Below are 17,889 nucleotides of genomic sequence, written 5' to 3' on the forward strand. Positions count from 1 at the left end.
TGGCTCAACACTCTTGCATCAGAAGCACCGTGCTCAGAGGAGAGGGAGGGGATCCTGGGTCATCTGAGGACAGCTCACTCTGCCCTTAGCCTGTTAGGCTTCAGTCAACAAAGTTTACACACCTTCAATAAAAAACTAGAGGAATCTAAGATAGTATCTTTGAGTGGGAAGAGCTGGGAGGGAACTCTCCATTTTGGAAGAGTGTCCAGCACTGTGGGCTACTTCGTCCTTTTATGGAGGGCTCCCTAAACAATCAGCAAGAAGTCAACACTCCCTGTTTCTATCCACCTCATTTCAATCTTCGACTCTTTCTCATGACGAGAAGCTGGATTTTAACTTCAGTTGAAGTCAGGACAGTTCTGGCCCTGACCTAACTGATACCATCCTCGCTCAGTGATCACGAGCTGTAAAAACAGATGGTGTCTGTAGACCTAACATGGGTGCTTACAAGGCAGGGTGCCTCCTCCGGGTCTGTAGGACAGCCTGAGGTGCCAGCAGCTTTGGGGAGGAAGGTCTGAACCGTGTTTTCCTTGGCATACGGGTGGGCCCCGGGCTATTTATTAAGTAAACAGCCCTCACCCATGCTGTAGTGGGGAATTCCGGGAATTCCCTGCTTGTTCGGGCCTCATCCTACACTCTGGTGTGTACTAGGTGCTCAGTAAATGCTGCTAGGGTGGGGTTTTATTATTTCAACTGCCAAGGAAAGTTCCCAGGAGTCAGCTCTTCTACATCTCTTCCAAAACCATATCTTCGCAACTGTCTTGCCCAATACAAAAATAAAAACAACAACAACAAAAAAAAAAAAACTTTTCAAAGTCAAGTTGAAGAAAATCTTGGGAGGAAACTCAAATCAAATAGGAGCCCCAAGAGTTTCAAGGTGGGGCTCCAGTTCGGCTAGGACGCCCAATACTTGCTTGGTCTCTTTGCCTTCCTCCTTCCTGCGCCCATCTCTTCCCTTGCTTTTCCTTCCAGCAATCCTACTTCCCCACATTCAGCCACACACAAACCCTAGTTGCGTGGGAACCGCTGAGATCCTACGCCCCAACCCTCTCCAGAGGGGACCTACCTCTCCTCCCCTCGACCCGAAGCAGCTCTCCTTCACTGCGGACGGCTTAAAAGGGAAAAAGGAGAAATCAAAGAACAACAACAACAACAAAAATCTCATTTCCTTATCTGTTAGGGATACCCCACTCGAAGGGGGACAGGAAGAGGGGGACGCCCATCGACCCTCCAGTAACTGGACGACAGTCCTCTGGGCAGAAACCCCACTTTTCCTCTTTTCCAAGCCCCTAAACCAGAATCAAGCAGAAGTCCGGTTCCCAAGAGCCCACGCTTCTAAACAAGCTAGAAGCGGATTATACCGGTACCCAACCCGGAGGTGGCCCGCGGCGCGCAGGGTGCACCTGCGGCCCCAGTGCCCTCCCCCCCGGGCGCCGGGGGCGGGGCGCAGGGCCTCCCCTCCCCAGCCCGCGGGCTCCCCGCGCGGCCCACCCGGAGCGGGACGGAGGCGGACAGGGAGGCGTTTCTGGAGAAGTTCAAGGGCTCCTCTCGCCGGCACCCGGCCAACCAGGCCAGACAGCAGACACCCACCTCCGGGAGGACTCGGAGCCGCCGCGATGGGCAATCTCCGCCCCTACGATCGCGCGCACGGAGGCCGAGGCGGGAGCGCGACAGCCGGCACCCGGCCCGCGCAGGGCCCGAAGCGGAACAATGTCCCGGCACTGGGTGGGGGCCTGGTCGCGCAGCTCGCCCCGGGGTCCCGATGCCCTCGTGGGTCCCCGATCGCGGCCCCGGAGGCAGCCTGGGCTCCAACGCCGCACGGGGCGCAGAGAAGCAGGACCCCTGCGCGCCCCGGGGCCGTTCCACCTGCGCCCTCCCTGCCCGGGTGGCCCGACGCGCACCCACCTTCGCGGGCAGCCCTGGCCGCGCGCGCCGGAGCTTAGGCGGAGGCGGGAGGCGGCGGCATCACCTGCGGCGGGCGGCGGCTGCACCGGGACGCGCCCCGGAGGCGCGCGGCGCCCTGGACCCTGAGCCCGCGGCCCCGCCCGCGGCTGCCACCTCGAAGCGCGGCGGAGGAGCCGGGGCACCCCGGGCGGCGGCAGCGGCGGTGGCGGGAGCAGCAGCACATGACTCTGTAACGAGGGGAATTAGACAAAGCGTAACATGGACTCCGGGCCCGTGCAGGCGCCGCAGCTCTGGGACCAACCGCAGTCTGCGAGCGCCGCGACTGGCCGGGTCGCAGCCAATGGGGCGGGCCCGGGCCTCCATGTGATTGCCTGCGCTGTGCCCGCGCGCCCCGCCGCGCCCGCCTAGGGGTCCGGCCGGCTGGTCCGAGGTGCCGGGTGGTGGGGAGGTGGCTGGGATCCCGGACTGGCTGCTAGCTGCTCAGCAGGTGCATCGGGAAGAGAAGAATGGCTGCCGAACGTCGCCCGAGGCGCAGGGCTTATCTAACCCCAACGCGCACCTGGGCAGGGCAAGGTGCCAAGCTGTCTGTTCTCTGTAGGAACGGGCTGGGCCGGGCGGCTTCGTCGGTCCCACAATTTTAGGAGGGTGTTCTGACCCCTAAAAATCGATCATTTAGAGATTGGGAGAGTTGGGGGCGGAGGGCATTAAAAGTCATCTAGTGCCTTCAAACTCGAAGGAGAAAGCAATTGCCTGGGATTTGGGGAGCTTGCAACTGAATGTCTGCGCGAACAGCTGCTCAGCTTCTCCAAGCTACTTCTGGTATTAAAGCAGTTTTTTCGCCGATTTTGTTTTCAGCGAGCTCTGGACCTCCCTCACCAGGTTCCTTTTCACCAAAAACCTCGTGCATACGAAACAGGCACTTGGGAAGTCGTTGTTAAAAGTTTACCAACTTAATCGCTTTCCCGTGTGTTTTTGCTGCTGTACGGTAGAAGTTTTCTTGGTATATTTTTCCTCCGTAGAGAGGCAGAGGCCAAGACACCGAGTCAGGCGGGCTAATTATTTTGGTTTAATCAAAGAAAAGAAATGATTCCCTCACCGTACTTAAGTGTCTCCTTTTCGTCCGAAACCACGTGCTTCTGGAATTGTGGGAAGTTGTGCCCATAAACATCTCTTCAAGATTCATTTAACATCTCATGGACTTAATGAGCCAGCGCCACACAAGGCAGCCAGGAAGGGTGGGGTCCTATAGAGAGAGGCACTACAGAGATGGTTTTCTGAGCTTCAGAACGACGACAGTAGCTCCTTAGATGGTGAGCCACTGGACACAGCCCAGACAGGGAAGGGATGTGCGGCAAGGACCCACGCCCTCCCGCTGAGCAGCTCAAGGGCGGTTCAAGATGGAGCCTCTGCTTTCTCTTTCCTTCCGGGACCCTTCAGAGTACAGCCTCTCCTATCCCCCGCACCCTGCCAAGGAGGAAGTGCGAGGGCAGCCAGTGTGTGGCAGGTGATCTAATTACAGTCCTGGGTTTGCTGATCTAGGGGCTTAGGCCTTTTCATCCCTTTGACTGTGATGTGATAGCTTGCCCCACTGCTATCCGCTTAGAAAGTTCCGCCCTTTGTGGAGACAGCCCTACACTCCACTTACTTTTCTATCTTCCTTTTGTTTTAAGTGGATTCTTGATTTTTTTAATGGTTTTATTATATTGATATAAACCAAAAGTTAGGTGGGCATGGGGACGCAGGCCTGTAATCTCAGCCCTTGAGTCAGGAGAATAGCAAACTCAAGATTACTCTCGGCTGCATACCAAATTTGAGGCCAGCATAGGTTACACAAAGCTCCTGTCTCAAAATCCCCAGCCCCCTAAAAAAAGATTGACAGAGTAAATAAATGATGTTCAGATAACAGTCTATAACTCACACCACAGAGAGAACGCACTGTCATACGCTGAATGTGAGACTAAATTGCACAAACTAATAAAATACAATTTGGAGAGTCTGTTTTGTTTTTGAGACAGACTCCCTATAGTCCAGGCTGACCTGAACTCTCTGTGTCTGCGGAACTCCTGATCTCACCTGTGGAGTGCTGGGGTTATAGGAGACTGAGTCACCATGCCCAGCCTCGAGATTTGTTTTTAATTAAGTGTGTTGTGTAGTCTGTGTGGTTTACCAGTGAGAGCAGGTGCATGGAGGCCAGAGGTGCTAGATCCACCTGGAGCCTGAGTCATAGGCAATTGTGAGCTGTCTGATATGGATGCTGGGAATCCAACTCCAGCCATCTCTCCAGCCCCTCAATGTGGGCATTTTGTTTTGTTTGTTATGAGACAGGGTCTCTATGTAGCCCTGGCTGTCTTGGAATTCACTGTGTAGACTAGTCTGGCCTTGAACTCACAGAGATCCAGGCCTGCCTCTGTCTCCCAAGTGCTGGGACTAAACGTAACGTGGAAAGCATATGTAGTATTTTTGAATAAACAATTCCACATCTCAGAATTTTTTTGCTTTTAGTACATGAATGGAAAAATTATGTGTCAATATTTTCACGTGGCATCTGGAGACATAACTTAATTGGTAGAGTGTTTAGCTAGCATGCAGCATGTTCGGAATTTGATCTCAAGCTCCAGATACAGTACATCAGGTCTGGTGGCATTTGTCTGTAATCCTAGCATTTCGGAGGGGGACGATGGAGAATCAGAAGCTGAAGGTCATCCTTGGCTACATAAAAAATTTAAGCAAGCCTAGGATACTCAAAGCATGTCTCAGGAAAAAGAGGAAATAAGGAATCATATGCACAATAAATATAGTTAAATAAAAAATGAAAAATAACCCTGGTAGTCCGGGATACACTTGATGCGGGGTTCCCCTCTGTATGCTCTGAACACCACTGGTTAATAAAGAAATTGTCTTAGGCCTGTGATAGGGTAGAGCAGAGCTAGGCGGGGGCTGGGGGTAGAACTAACTAAATGCTGGAAGAAATGAGGTGGAGTCAGACAGAAGCCCATGGAGCCAGAGAGTAGGCCATGACCTCGTGGTGACACACAGATTAATGGAGATGGGTTAAATTAAGATACAAGAGTTCGCAAATAAGAAGCTAGAGCTAATGGGCCAAGCAGTGATTTAAATAATACAGTTTCTGTGTGGTTATTTCAGGAGTCTGGGCAGCCAGGAAATGAACAAGCAGCCTCCTACAACATATACTAATACAGTGGAAAGCCCTTTTTGAATCTCGCCCCTTTCCCCACCCCCAAGGAAAATAACCAGGGAAGGCAGAGGCAAAAGATAAAAATTGAGCTGGGCATGGTGGCTCACACCTTTAATCCTAGCACTTGGGAGGCAGAGTCAGGAGGATCTTTTGAGTTCAAGGCCAGCCTGACCTAAAAAATGAGTTTCAAGACAGCCAAGGCTGTTATACAGAGAAACCCTGACTCAAAAAGACAAAAGAGAGAGAGAGATTAGAAAAGATAAAAGTTAAAATAGAGTCAAAAATTAAGAAAAGGGTCTGGGACTACTCCAGACATGCCTACGGGTGTTATAGGAAACAGCCATGTTTCGGGAAGTTCAACAAGAAATGCACAGAGTGCTGTCTGTTGCTTGTTAAACTGGGAGTGAGTACCTGCTCCTGTGTGTGGCACGGCAGAATGGCCACAGAGGCCAGTCCCCCACAGGCCTGCCCACCCCACAGGCCCTGCTCCGCATTCTGCAGCTTACCCTTAGCCTGTGTAGCCGTGAGAGTACAGCCAGGTGACAGTCACATCTGCCAAGGTGACTGAACGAGTCTGAAAAGTTTGTTACATTGGTATTTATTTATCTAGGGGCTGAGGGACACCCATGCCACAAGCTCTACCATGCTTAGAACTTGCAGGCGCCAGTCTCTCTTCCTACCTTGTGGACGAGGGAATGGCACTCACGGGCACAGACGTAGCAGCAAACACCTTTACCCACTGATCCATCTCTCCAGCCCCAGTCTGTCTTCTAAGTGGCTTCATTTGCTCTGAAAAGTTCTGCTAGTCACAAAGCTTACTATTTGGTGTTCCTCTCCTTTCCCCACCTGTTTTAATGATAAAGTCACTTTGCTCTTACCTGTGCTGTAGCCTGAAGAGTCTCCGTGATACTGAGGAGCAATTGCCCTTCCTACAGGAGTGCCAGGCTCCTGAGAGGTGGGATCTTCGCCTCCTTTTTCCGTTATCAAGCGAAAAGCCCAACATATAGGCCGTAGACATCCCAGTCATCTGTAGGCATTTTTTTTAATGTGTGGAAATCAAACTTTCCAAATTAGTCTCAAATATGCTGGGATAACTTATAAAGTGAAAAAGAGCCCTGGAGAGAAGGACTAACTGGCTAGGCCTGAGTGGCCACATACAAGTAAGGCAGAAAGCAGTAGGGATGCCCAAAGGCTTCTGGCGGTGAGAATGTACCGGAGAGGCTTAGCCAGGTGCCTAGAACACAGCGTTACCGGTGCCAACGTTTCCACGCATCAAAAGCGTGACAAGGTGTATAATCTACTGTGGCTCTCATGGCACTGCTAATGGTTAGATCCCCACAGTGACCTACGAATGACACCAACACGCGGTGTGAGCTCAGCCTCAGCAAATGATAAAGCAGCATCTTCTCATTTGGAATGTTTGAAGCAGGGTCTCATGTAGCCCACGCTGACCTCGAACTGCCTGTATAGCCAAGGGTGGCCTTCAAGTTCTGCAGGTGCGCCTGTCCCCAGTGCTGGGATCACAGGTGAATGCCACCACCCCTGGCTTTATCTTCAGCCTTTCCTCTGAGCTGACTGTCTTCTCTTTTTAAAATGTATTTTTTTTTCTTTCTTTTTTTTTTAATATTTATTTATTTATTATGTATACAACATTCTGTCTGTGTGTGTGCCCGCAGGCCAGAAGAGGGCACCAGACCTCATTACAGATGGTTGTGAGCCACCATGTGGTTGCTGGGAATTGAACTCAGGACCTTTGGAAGAACAGGCAATGCTCTCACCCTCTGAGCCATCTCTCCAGCCCCCTTTTTAAAATGTATTTAAGCCATCTCACTTCTTAGACTTAAATAAACCCTTAGCCTCGGGAGCAGGAGGTGAATTGCCTTCTTTATAGCTGAAGAAATTTCCTTTTAAAAAAATTTTGTTTTACATACTAATCCCAGTTGCCCCTCCCTCCCGTCTTCCCACTCCCCCCTCCTCTCATCCAGTCCCCATCTGCTCCTCAGAGAGGGTAAGGCCTCCCATGGGGAGGGGGGTGGTCAACGAATTCTGTCACATCACTATATTGTTGAGGCAGAACAAAGATCCCCCTCCCACCCCGTGTCTAGGCTAAGCAAGGTATCTCTCCATAGAAAATGGCCTCCAAAAAGCCAGATCATTCATTAGAGATAGCTCCTGGTCCCACTGCCAGTGGCCCCACTAACTGCCAAAGCCACCCACTGCCCCTGCATTCAGGGGGTCTAGATCAGTCCCCACAGCTGAGGACATTTCAGTAATGGACCCCAGCGTAGCTGTGAACCGGTCAGAAAGGAAATGGACCTGGGTGGATCATGTTGGGTAACTTCCCGTGATGTAACACGTTGCCAGACTGCTAAAGTTAGAGTGTGTCGAAATTGAAACCAGAAAACTAAGGCACATGTCTTACCCCGAGAGAACGGGAAGTCCATCTGTGCCTCCTCAAATGGGTTCTGAGATTGGCTGACTTCTGCAGGCCTGGCTGGCAGAGCAGGCATCTCCTGATTGGTAGCCCCAGAGTAAACCCACTGTTTGATGAATTAAGGGGAAAACGGCAACAAACAGAAAATTCAGCCACCTGCAAATCGTTACAAGCTCTGTTTTCTACTGCTCCTGGCCTGGCTAGAAAGTGGTGGCGGCAACACTTTAGTGGAGAGGGACAAACAAGGAGAGAGGTGACACCGGCCAGTCATCCATTGAGACGGATGTGACTAGGACGAGAGACAAGAGGGGCGTTCAGTAAGAACAGGTGTGCCCACCCATCAGTTTAAGGCGTGAAACTTCTTGCTTGCCTCCTCCACCCAGTTCTCTCTTACATTTGCATAGAAATACCTCAAGAGAACTCTCTGTCCTTTCTGTTATCAATTCCTCTCAGTTTTTTCCTCTAAAGCTCCATTATTCTTGGTGTTTGTTTATTTTGAAACAGGTTCTCCTGTATCCCAGGCCAGCCTTGAACTCAGATCTAGAGTATCTGTCCTGCTTGCACCTTCCAAGGTAAACACCACCATGCAAGGGTCTGTGGTCTTGGGGGTAAAAGCCAGGGCTTCTGGAATGTGAGGGAAATACTCCAGCAATTGAGCTACACCTCCAGCCCTGACTCAGGGTTTCTACTAACACATCTTGTCAAGGTAGCCGATGATGTCAACCTCGTCAAATGCAGTGAGCAATCCTTGCTGTTGATTGGCCTCTCAGAACTACTGAATACTGTCACCTACTTTAGAACACTGGCTTCTCCCCCTCCCAGGTGCCACACTCACTGCTTTCAATGCCTGTGTTTATGGGGTTTGCAATTCCTCCTCAGGCCAATGACTCCATTTGTATCTGCAGTACTGAACCCTCTCTCCTAAGCTCCAACCTGGGTTGTTTCTCAGTTTTCCCACTCAGACATCTGAGGCTAGCACAGACTTAAGTGACCAGAACTTCACTTCGGTTTCCCTCTGGAGCTGGCTCCTCCTCAGAGTCCCCCTCCCCTGATTTGGTAAGGTTGCCCTTGGCGCTGCTTGGAACGAACGCTCTGAAGTCATCTCGGCTTTGCCTTTCATCATCTCTGTCGAAACCCTCAGGAAATCTGTTAGTTCTTGTCACGGCTCGAGTATGAAGTGTTCTGAGCAGGCTCACGCGCCCGGGACTTGGTCTGCAGCTGGTGGCATTCTTCTCTGGGAGGCTCTTGGAAAGTTGAAGAGACAGGACATTGTTGGAGGAAGTAGGTCACTGGGGGACATGCACTTGTGGAAATAGCTGGCTTCCTTACTGTCCCTCTGTCCTCCCTCCAGCACCCGTGAGATAGGCAGCTGTGCCCTTACCTGCTGTCCCATGATGCTCTGTGTCATCTCAAGCCCACAACAATGGCCCCACGTGATCAGGGCAGGCATATCTGTAACCCTTAGCCAAAACAAATCTGTTTTTCTTCAAAGAACTCTCAGGTACTTGTCATGGCAATGACCCCCCCCACACACACACACACACACATACACATGCACATACAACACACATGCACACACAACACACACACACACACACACTTCTCTGCCTTCTAAATACAACCTGATTGAGTAGAGTGACAGGTTGCCAACAACCACCTGCAGTTCCCTGAGACTACATAGCCTGATGGCCTTAGGCGTTTTAGCGTGTGCAAACTTCACTTTGTAAATTGACACAATTGGTTGCCATCTCTCAGGATGTCAGTCCCACTGCCGAGCGGTCCTTCCTCTGATACTATGGCAACCTCACGGACCGTCTCCTTGTTGTGTAACACTTTACTCCTAGATTGAAATACTCCATCCTACAGGAAAGGGAAGGTAAACACCCAAAACAGCTTCTTGAAGGCCACGAAACTGACCAGATTCACCAGGCTCCTCCTTCCCAAAACAAGCAGTGAAGATGGTTGAGTCGCTCTCAGACAAGCCCAGCTGCCTGGAAGAGGTGTAGAGCAACTGAGGCCCCTGGAAAGGACACTCTGCAGCCCGCTGAGCTGTCTGCAAGCTGTGCAGGGTATTCTAAATTTCCAGCTTTGTAAGCATCTGGGCTGGGGTGGCCTTTGGTGACCCAGCTATCTTTGAGTCATTTCTGCTCTGATAAGTAACCTCTCACCTCTACTCCTGTAAGGGAACCCAGTAAAACTCATTGGCTCCCCAACGTGGACTTGGCTGGTGTCCTCACTGTGGTCTGTTGCCAGCCCCCTCTCTGGGGATATTGTCACACAGCACCTGCCTCTCAGGCCTTTGGGCTCAGACTAGTAACACTGGATTCACCCAGGTCTTCTCCAGCCTGCAGATATTGCACGGGGCTTTTCAGCCTTCAATTCCCATAATAAACCCTCTCGTGTTCATATCTAAATATTTATATCATCTACCTAAATCTGTTTGCCCATCTATTTCTATCATCACCCTATCTATCCATGTATCTGTAGTCTATTGTGTCTAACTCTCTGGAGGATCCTAATATAGGGAATTAAGGATATGAGTCTAAACCACAAGAAAGGGCCTGGTGAGTTTCTTTCTCTGGGAGTCTATAAGAGCCTATAATAACCACCTGTGTGATAGTATGAAATAGGTATTTTTGACTTTCTGTCCCCTATGTGGGCCCCTGAAAGTTGATCTTTAGCCCACTCATTTTAGCCCCTCTTTGCTGTCTATACCCTGTCAATTGTATTTTAATAAAATGCTGATTGGCCAGTAGCCAGGCAGGAAGTAGAGGTGGGACAACCAGGCAGGAAGTAAAGGCGGGGCAAGGAGAGCAAGAGAATTCTGGGAATAAAAAAGAGTTAGTCTACAGTCTTCTCTCCCAGGAAGCCAGACACAGAGCAAGCAAGATATGACTGCCTTGCCAAAAAAGGCACCAATATCAGCTTTTATTTAAAATACAAGTGACAGTACAGACCATTGTCCCACAGCACCTCCCCTTTAAAAAAAAAAACTCTGAATCAAATCTCCTTTGTTCAGCTTTTCTCCTGACCATTATCCATAATATCTTGTAACCAACATTCTAAAAAATGCAAAGATCAATAATCCATATTTTGGGAATGAGGGTGTAGTTTCCCAAGCTACTTCCTGCTGATTGGGGGTGTTGATAATCTTATGGGGACCTAAAGAAAATTTAGAATTATGATCAAGTCCTGACTGGAGTATCCTGTGAGGCTTGATCGTCTCAGGCAGCAGTCTTGAAACTGTTTTGGATGTAGAACTCAGACATCTGGGCCATCTGTTCCTACCGAAGATTTCTTAGGGGGTCTTCCTTGATCAAACCTGATTTTTCTTAGCCTAGAATGAATCCACAACCTCTCATCTCCTGTGGAAACAAAAACAAAACCTCTTCTCCAAAGAAACATACCTTTTAACTTAAATTTTGAAGTCAAGGCATTTTCAAAATACATAGGTTAATCAAGCAGCACTTATAATCAAATGCCGTTTAGTAGCCGTTGCTCCTTCCTCAGCAGTCAAACAATTCAAAGACAACACAATAACATGCAGTATCCAGACTCTCTGTGTATTTTCCATCTTTACATGGCTTTATTTTAAACTCTATTTCTTTTAATTTTATTTTTAATTTTTGGCTTTTTGAGACAGGGTTTCTCTGTGTATCTTTGCTGTCCTGGAACTCACTCTGTAGACCAGGCTGTCCTTGAACTCACAGAGATCTGCCTGCCTCTGCCTCTCAAGTGCTGGGATTAAAGGTGTGTACCACACCCAACTACTCTCTTTCTTTTATATTTTAAGGACCTTATCTTTTTTTCTCCCAAGGCTTCACATATTCTTAAACACTCTGTAAACCATTTAAAGGTTTTTTTTTTGTCTCTGAATCTATCTTTACTGTATATCTCTCTTTTTCTGACATGAGTCTTTAATTTGCTAAGCGATATAGCTAGGATTAAAGCAGTGGCTTTGACAGCTGGATCCAGCCCATTCCTTAGCTTTCTGAGAGTCTAGTCTAGCCTCAAGGCAGAAGTACTACCCAGAGCTGTGTTTATTGCCACCACTCTATTGAGTTTCAAGGTCCCTGACACCACCAAGAAGCATGCTGTTGGCAATTCATAAATACCATTTAAGTGTTTTGTGGAAGGACCTCTTAAAAGAGCTGCAAAGTAACTAATGCTGAGTCAGTAGGCCTCTCTTAAATGAGATGCACTTGACTCTAGTAAAGAGAACAAACCCGAGAAGTTGCTGCTACCAAGAAGCCATGCTATTTTGTGTCAGAATTACTTCCCAAACTCAGGTTTTCTGTGGATGCAGTTGTCCACATGTTGGGCACCATTTGTTGACTGGGGTTTATGTCCCACCCAGTCCTGCAGTCATTCAGTTCCAAATAGACACACAGATGTCTACATTAATCATAAACTGGTTGGCCTAGTAGCTCAGACTTCTTATTAACTCTTATAAATTATATTAGCCCATAATCCTTGTCTATGTTAGCCACATGGCTTGGTACCTTTTTCGGTGAGGCAGCCACATCTTGTTTGCTCTGTGTCTGGCTTCCTCTGTTTCTGGGTGATGACTGCAGACTGAAACTTCCCTCTTCCCAAAATTCTTGTTGCCCACGCCTCTACTTCCTGCCTGGTCACCCTGCCTATACTTCCTGCCTGACTACTGGCCAATCAGTGTTTATTTAAAATACGAGTGACAGAGTACAGACCATTGTCCCACAGCACCTCTTTCCTGCCTCCCTCCCCCACCTCCCACTCCCAAGACAGGGACTTACAGAGCTCTGGCTGACCTCAAACTCTGCATAGTCAAGGGTGACTTGTCTTTCTGTTCTTCCTGCCTTTCCCTCTCAAGTGCTGGGGTGTGCACCCCCACATCTGGCTCATGCAGTTCTGGGGACCAAACCCAGGGTTTGATATATGCTAGGCTAGTGGCTAGCACTCTACCAACTATGCTACACCCATAGCCCTGGGTGTTTTTGTTGCTGTTTTAGCTGCTTAATCTCATTAAAAGTCTAAACACGATTTTTTTTTGCCTTTTTTTCATTTTGAGCACTAGACTTGAGTGGCAACTCAAAAAATTACTCTTCTGACACCATCTACTTTTGATTAATTTATGAGAGTCGTGTTCATCAGTATACATGATGTGGGAGACCCCTCTGTATGCTGTGATTACCATTGGTTAATAAAGGACTGCTTTGGGCCTATAGCAGAGCTATAGGGAAACAGAGATAGGTGGGGAAAACTAAAATGAATGCTGGGAGAAAGAAGAGCAGAGTCAAGGAGAAGCCATGGAGCCTCCACAAGAGACAGACGCTAGACAGAACTTTACCTGGTAAGCCACAGCCACGTGGTGATACGCAGATTACTAGAAATGGGTTAAATTAATATGTAAGAGTTAGCCAATAAGAAGCTAGAGCTAATGGACCAAGCAGTGATTTAATTAATACAGTTCCTGTGTGATTATTTCGGGGATGAGTTGCTGGGCAGCCAGGAACCAACAAGCAGCCTTCTTACAACAAATACATACTTTGTACACCCCATCAGAAAAGCTCTCTCTTCCAGACGCAAATTTAAAAACGAGTGCTGTCATTCACCAGTGTTGGCTTAACATCTCAGCAGTTTGGAAATCATTTCTTTCAAGCAAGGTGATCAGGCAGCTCGCTGTCCTTCTTGTGGCAAGCTGTTCCACCTTCTGCCTGATTGTGGAATATTCAGAATAGCCTGGATTCTGAAGACAAATCCTACTCACTGGCTGCGTTTTAATGCCAAGACAGTTCCAGGGGGTGGGCTGTTTCTCAAGCCTCCCTCAAAGCTCCCTCTTTCCCCACACCACACGCGCACATACACACACCGAGAGCAGATCCACAAGGTCTGAATATCATAAACTGCAGTCAGCAGCTTCAGGCCATCAGATGAAGGCACGGCCGAGCTCCACTGGAGGGTGGAAACACCCTGATGGCAAAAGTGGCCAGAGGACTTTGGAATGATCGGCAGACTGAGCACGAACAACAACCGGGCTTTCGTGACTCCTACTCAGAAGGACCTGGACGATACTTAGCTGAGGTCCAGAGGACAAGTGCACACGCTGAACCGCTCTGCCTCTCCTGGGGGAGCAGTGCTTTTTACAACTTGGACCCCAGGTCATTCAGCTTTGACCCAGGTGGACTCCAAGTTCGGGCGGATGGGACTCTGCTGGGTTTATTGCCAGTGTCTTAGGAGACACTTGAACTTTTTCCTCCTGCTTATTTGTTTTGTTGGTGATGGCAGGTGCAGTTTAGGGGTGTGAGTTTGGCACGATAAATGAACAAAAATCTGAGCCGGTAGTTGACCCTTTCACCAGCTTGCTGTCTGTCGTTCCTGCTGCCGGCTGACCAATGCCAAGAGGAAGACCGGAGACTGTGCAGGTGTGAAGTGCTTGAAGCTGCAGGGGGCAGTCAGAAGTTCCCAGTGCCCAGCTCTTCCCTCTTACGCCTGCTTTGCCACCTGAAGCTGGGACTGACTTTTCTAACTTCCTCACCTACCTCTTCAGTTTCTTCTAGGTTCACAATGAACCCCTGTGTGGCAAGAGTGTGATGTGTGGGGGCCGCCATCCAAAAATAAGCTATTGCACCGAAGAGGGAAAGGCTGGTTGCAGAGGCGTGCCAGCCAGCCACGGTGTTCTCTAGCTGTTATTGGGTAACGTCTGCAGATTCTCTTTCTCTACACAAAGCCAAATGGGGCTGATTAAGCTCCTCTGGTGTAATTTTTGAAAAGAAAGGACAAGTTAAAAATAGCCTAAGAACAAGTGCTAGGAGCTCAGAGCTGCTAGAAAGAAGTAAGGATGGGGTCTGGGGGCAGCTTCAGACCTGCCATTCACAGGCCCGCGGGCAGGACAAAGAGCCCTCCAAGGACAAAGTGTTTTCCAGGATCACACTGAGCTGCTGCTTTTTTTTTTTCTCCTTCTTCCCTCCCTCCCTTCCCCTTCTTCTCTCTCTTTCCCTCTCCCTCCCTCTCTCTCCCTCCCTCCCTCCCTCCCTCCCTCCCTCTCTCTCTCTCTCTCTCTCTTTTCTGAGATGGGCTCTCATGTTGCCCAGTGGCCTTAAACTCACTGTGTAGTAAATGATGACTGGGACTTTTAATTCTCTTACCTCCATGAGTACATCACTACAGAATGGCGCCCACGTGGATAACTGAATCCACAGAAAGCTTGAGAAAGCTTGGGAAAGAATAGAGTAAAGCATGTTTTCTTGGTTGCAGCAATTTCTCAGGTCTGCTCTGCTTGCTAGAGACAAGCAAGCACTCTCATCTAAGAGAGGCTTCCTGACTCAGCTTTAGCTGCAAAACTATATATATTTGGGGTATTTTTAGATTATATTAACTTTTAAATTTTCATCCAAGTCTTTATTGTACATTGAACATTTTCTCACCTAAACCCTGTAACCCTGCTGTTTTTCCCTGACTTTCTCCCTTTTGCCCCTTCTCCTTCTAGACAGTTAAACTTTGCAGATTGTTTAAAAAAATGTTTTAATGTGAGCCAGGGTGGTTTAATCCCAGCACTGGAGAGGCAGAGGCTGTTCTCAAACTCACAGTGACCGGCCTACTGGGCAAACTCAGTCTTCTAAAAGAACAGCAAGTGCCTTTAACTGCTGAGCCACGTCTCCGGTCTTGACTCTTTTCTTCTTTATGTTTTTCTTTAAAAAAAAAAATTCATTGTGCATATAGAGCACATTTTCTTTATTCGTCCCTCTGGTGTGGGTACCTACATTGGTTCTAGAACTTAGTGTAATGAATGGTATTGCAGTGTAAATTTGTGTCTGTGTTTGAGTGTTTGAGTTTTGATTTTGAGAGAGAATTTTGCTACGTAGCTTCCGGCTGGCTTCCAACTCCAGGCAGGCCGCTTGGCTCTGCATCCAGAGTACAGAGATTGCAGGGAAGCACCACCATCCCGACTTGTCTGGTTATCTTGTTCAGTCACCGGCGGTCCTAAGTTCAAGTCCTGGGCCTACCTCTCCTTATCTGTGTCAGGCAGGCTGCCCTCCGCAAGTCCGCTGCCAGAACAGAGCGCCATAAACAAGGTGGATCTGACATTGGCATTGGAGGCCAAGTCCAAGCCGGAAGTGCTGAGGGCTCCGTGTCTTGTGACATCTTTACCCGTAGGTTGCCTCTCCCTGCTCTTCTCTATGTCCTCACGTGGCCTCTGGTGCCTCTTCTTAGGACACCGGTCTAACTGAATAGGGTCCCACCCTTATGGCCTCATTTAACCCCAGTTATTTCCGTAGAGATTCCTCCTCCATACACAGCCGTGCTGGGGTCAGGGCACAGACCTTTAGAGCATGGCTGCTGGTTTCTTCAGCAGTCAACGTGAATTGCTCCGGCGATTGTATCAGTGGAGAGACCTGAACGTGAGAGAGAGCCTGTGAGATGTGCTCAGTGGAGCACCCGGCCCGGAACCCCCTGTACAGCTGATCGTACATGCCAGCTGGTGCTGCTGCTTCAGCCACCTTTGAACCCACAGCCCAGACTGTCAGTAGCATCATTAGCAAGAGGCTACTGTACCCCAGTGTAAGCTTTGTGGACCCGAAAACCTGCCTTTGTCCCACTATGCTGCATGGCTTCTTAAGGCCTGGTTTATCTAATGTGTCACAGAACGTTGGGATCAAACTCAGGCTCCATGCATGCTGAGCTATTTATTGACCAAGCTGCTTCCTTACACAATGTATCACTGATAAGATTGGGAATCATTTGGACTCTCCTAAGAGTGGAACAGCATCATTGTTTCCTACTAACAGTTAAACACTGGCGCACAGATCTTCCGCCGGGTTCAGGAGCTGTAGCTTGCCTTTCAGTTTTCTTTAAGGCTAGGGATCCAGCTCAGGGCATACACTAGGCGACTGTTCTGCCAGGGAACTGTGTCCTGGGCCCCTACACATCCCGATTCTCCAGTGTCTAGCGCAGTAGCCGTCATATCAAAGACAATCAGAAGTAAGTATTCAGCTCAACGATCTTAGCTCTGCCGGGAAAATGAAGTTGCTGAACTAGCTATGATGTCACAGCTCCGCAGGGTGCCCCCATCTTGACCACAAAGGCAGACCACAAAGGTGGCACATTTTCCATGCTTGTATGAATCAAGGTAGTTTGTTTTATTTTTAAACAGGGTCTCCTGGCCTCCTGTATCCTGTCCGGGCTGGCACTAGACCCACTACATAGTCAGAAATAACTTTGGTTTTCTGGGTGTGACAGTGAGCACGTGGGATCAACTGTGGAGGTTGATCCTTTCCTTCCACCATGTGGGCCTGGGGATTGAACTTGGATTGTCAGGCTTGACAGCAAGCGCCTTTAACCACTCAGCTCTCTCTCCAGCACCACAGCTAGTTTTATGCGGTACTGGGCTCGGTTTTTTTTTTTTTTTTTTTTTTTTTCTTTTTGGTTTTTCGAGACAGGGTTTCCCTGTAGTTTCTAGAGCCTGTCCTGGAACTAGCCCTTGTAGACCAGGCTGGCCTCAAACTCAGAGATCCGCCTGCCTCTGCCTCCTGAGTGCTGGGATTAAAGGCGTGGGCTCGGGTTTTAAATTCAGGGTCTGTGCAAGTCACCTTCCAGCCTATATCCCCAGTCCCGGAGCTCCTATCCTTTTTTCTTTTTCGGGAGGGGGGAAAGTTTTGAGACAGGGTTTCTCTGTAGCTTTGGATCCTGTCCTGGAACTAGCTCTGTAGACCAGGCTGGCCTTGAACTCACAGAGATCCCCCCTGTCTTTGCCTCCTGAGAGCTGGGATTAAAGGCGTGCGCCAGCACTGCCCTGCCGGAGCTCCCGTTAGTGAGAAACAAATATGTAGAGATGAAACATCCTGAGAAAACACTTAAGGTATCAGCCGCAAATGCAAATCGGATTAGGGTGATGTAATACAGAAGTGTGAATACATCAAAGGGACGCGATGAGAGGACCTGTCCACTTGGAGCTTGCCAGCTACCCACGTCACAGTCACTCAGGATACCCAATGAACGTGGCAGTGACAGGATTTTATCCCAGACTTGGGATCATACCCTGTTTAGGTGCTGGGCGCCTGCAGATAGGACAAGAAGTCTGGATGTTTCTGACCCATTGTGAGCCAGTATTAGGAGCCCTCCTTAGAGCCAAGGAAGCCCCAGCAAAAGACCTCAGCCATGAAAGCCCACTGGTTTCAGAGGCAGAGAGCAAAGGGAGAAGGCACTTCCAGTAGCAAGGGTGGAATGGAGTAAGCGAGGAATCCGGCAAGGTTTGTTTATGACTGCAGAGACCTTTCAGCCCGGAGTGAAATGAGAAGCTAGAACAATGGAGTTTCAGCGCAGGAATTCTAGGTTCTGCAAGCGAAGTCACTGAAAGAAACAGCACCAACTGCCCCGT

At 49.1% G+C, this 17,889-nt stretch overlaps 1 protein-coding gene across 2 annotated transcripts in view; it reads right to left on the bottom strand.

The window, feature by feature from the left end:
- Lrrc8d (leucine rich repeat containing 8 VRAC subunit D) overlaps positions 1-2,019 on the bottom strand; it is a 108,455-nt gene extending 106,436 nt beyond the window's left edge. Inside the window, exon 1 of one of the 2 annotated variants that reach the window (XM_038310591.1) lies at positions 1,906-2,019. The gene's annotated coding sequence lies outside the window, so the exon portion shown is untranslated. Of the gene's footprint in view, positions 1-1,066; positions 1,148-1,905 lie in introns of those variants that run through there. The other variant, XM_038310608.1, reaches the window with a different exon arrangement.
- Positions 2,020-17,889: the final 15,870 nt, after the last annotated feature.

This window comes from Arvicola amphibius, chromosome 1 (assembly GCF_903992535.2).
Source record: "Arvicola amphibius chromosome 1, mArvAmp1.2, whole genome shotgun sequence".
In the NCBI taxonomy this organism is placed as follows: Eukaryota; Metazoa; Chordata; class Mammalia; order Rodentia; family Cricetidae; genus Arvicola; species Arvicola amphibius.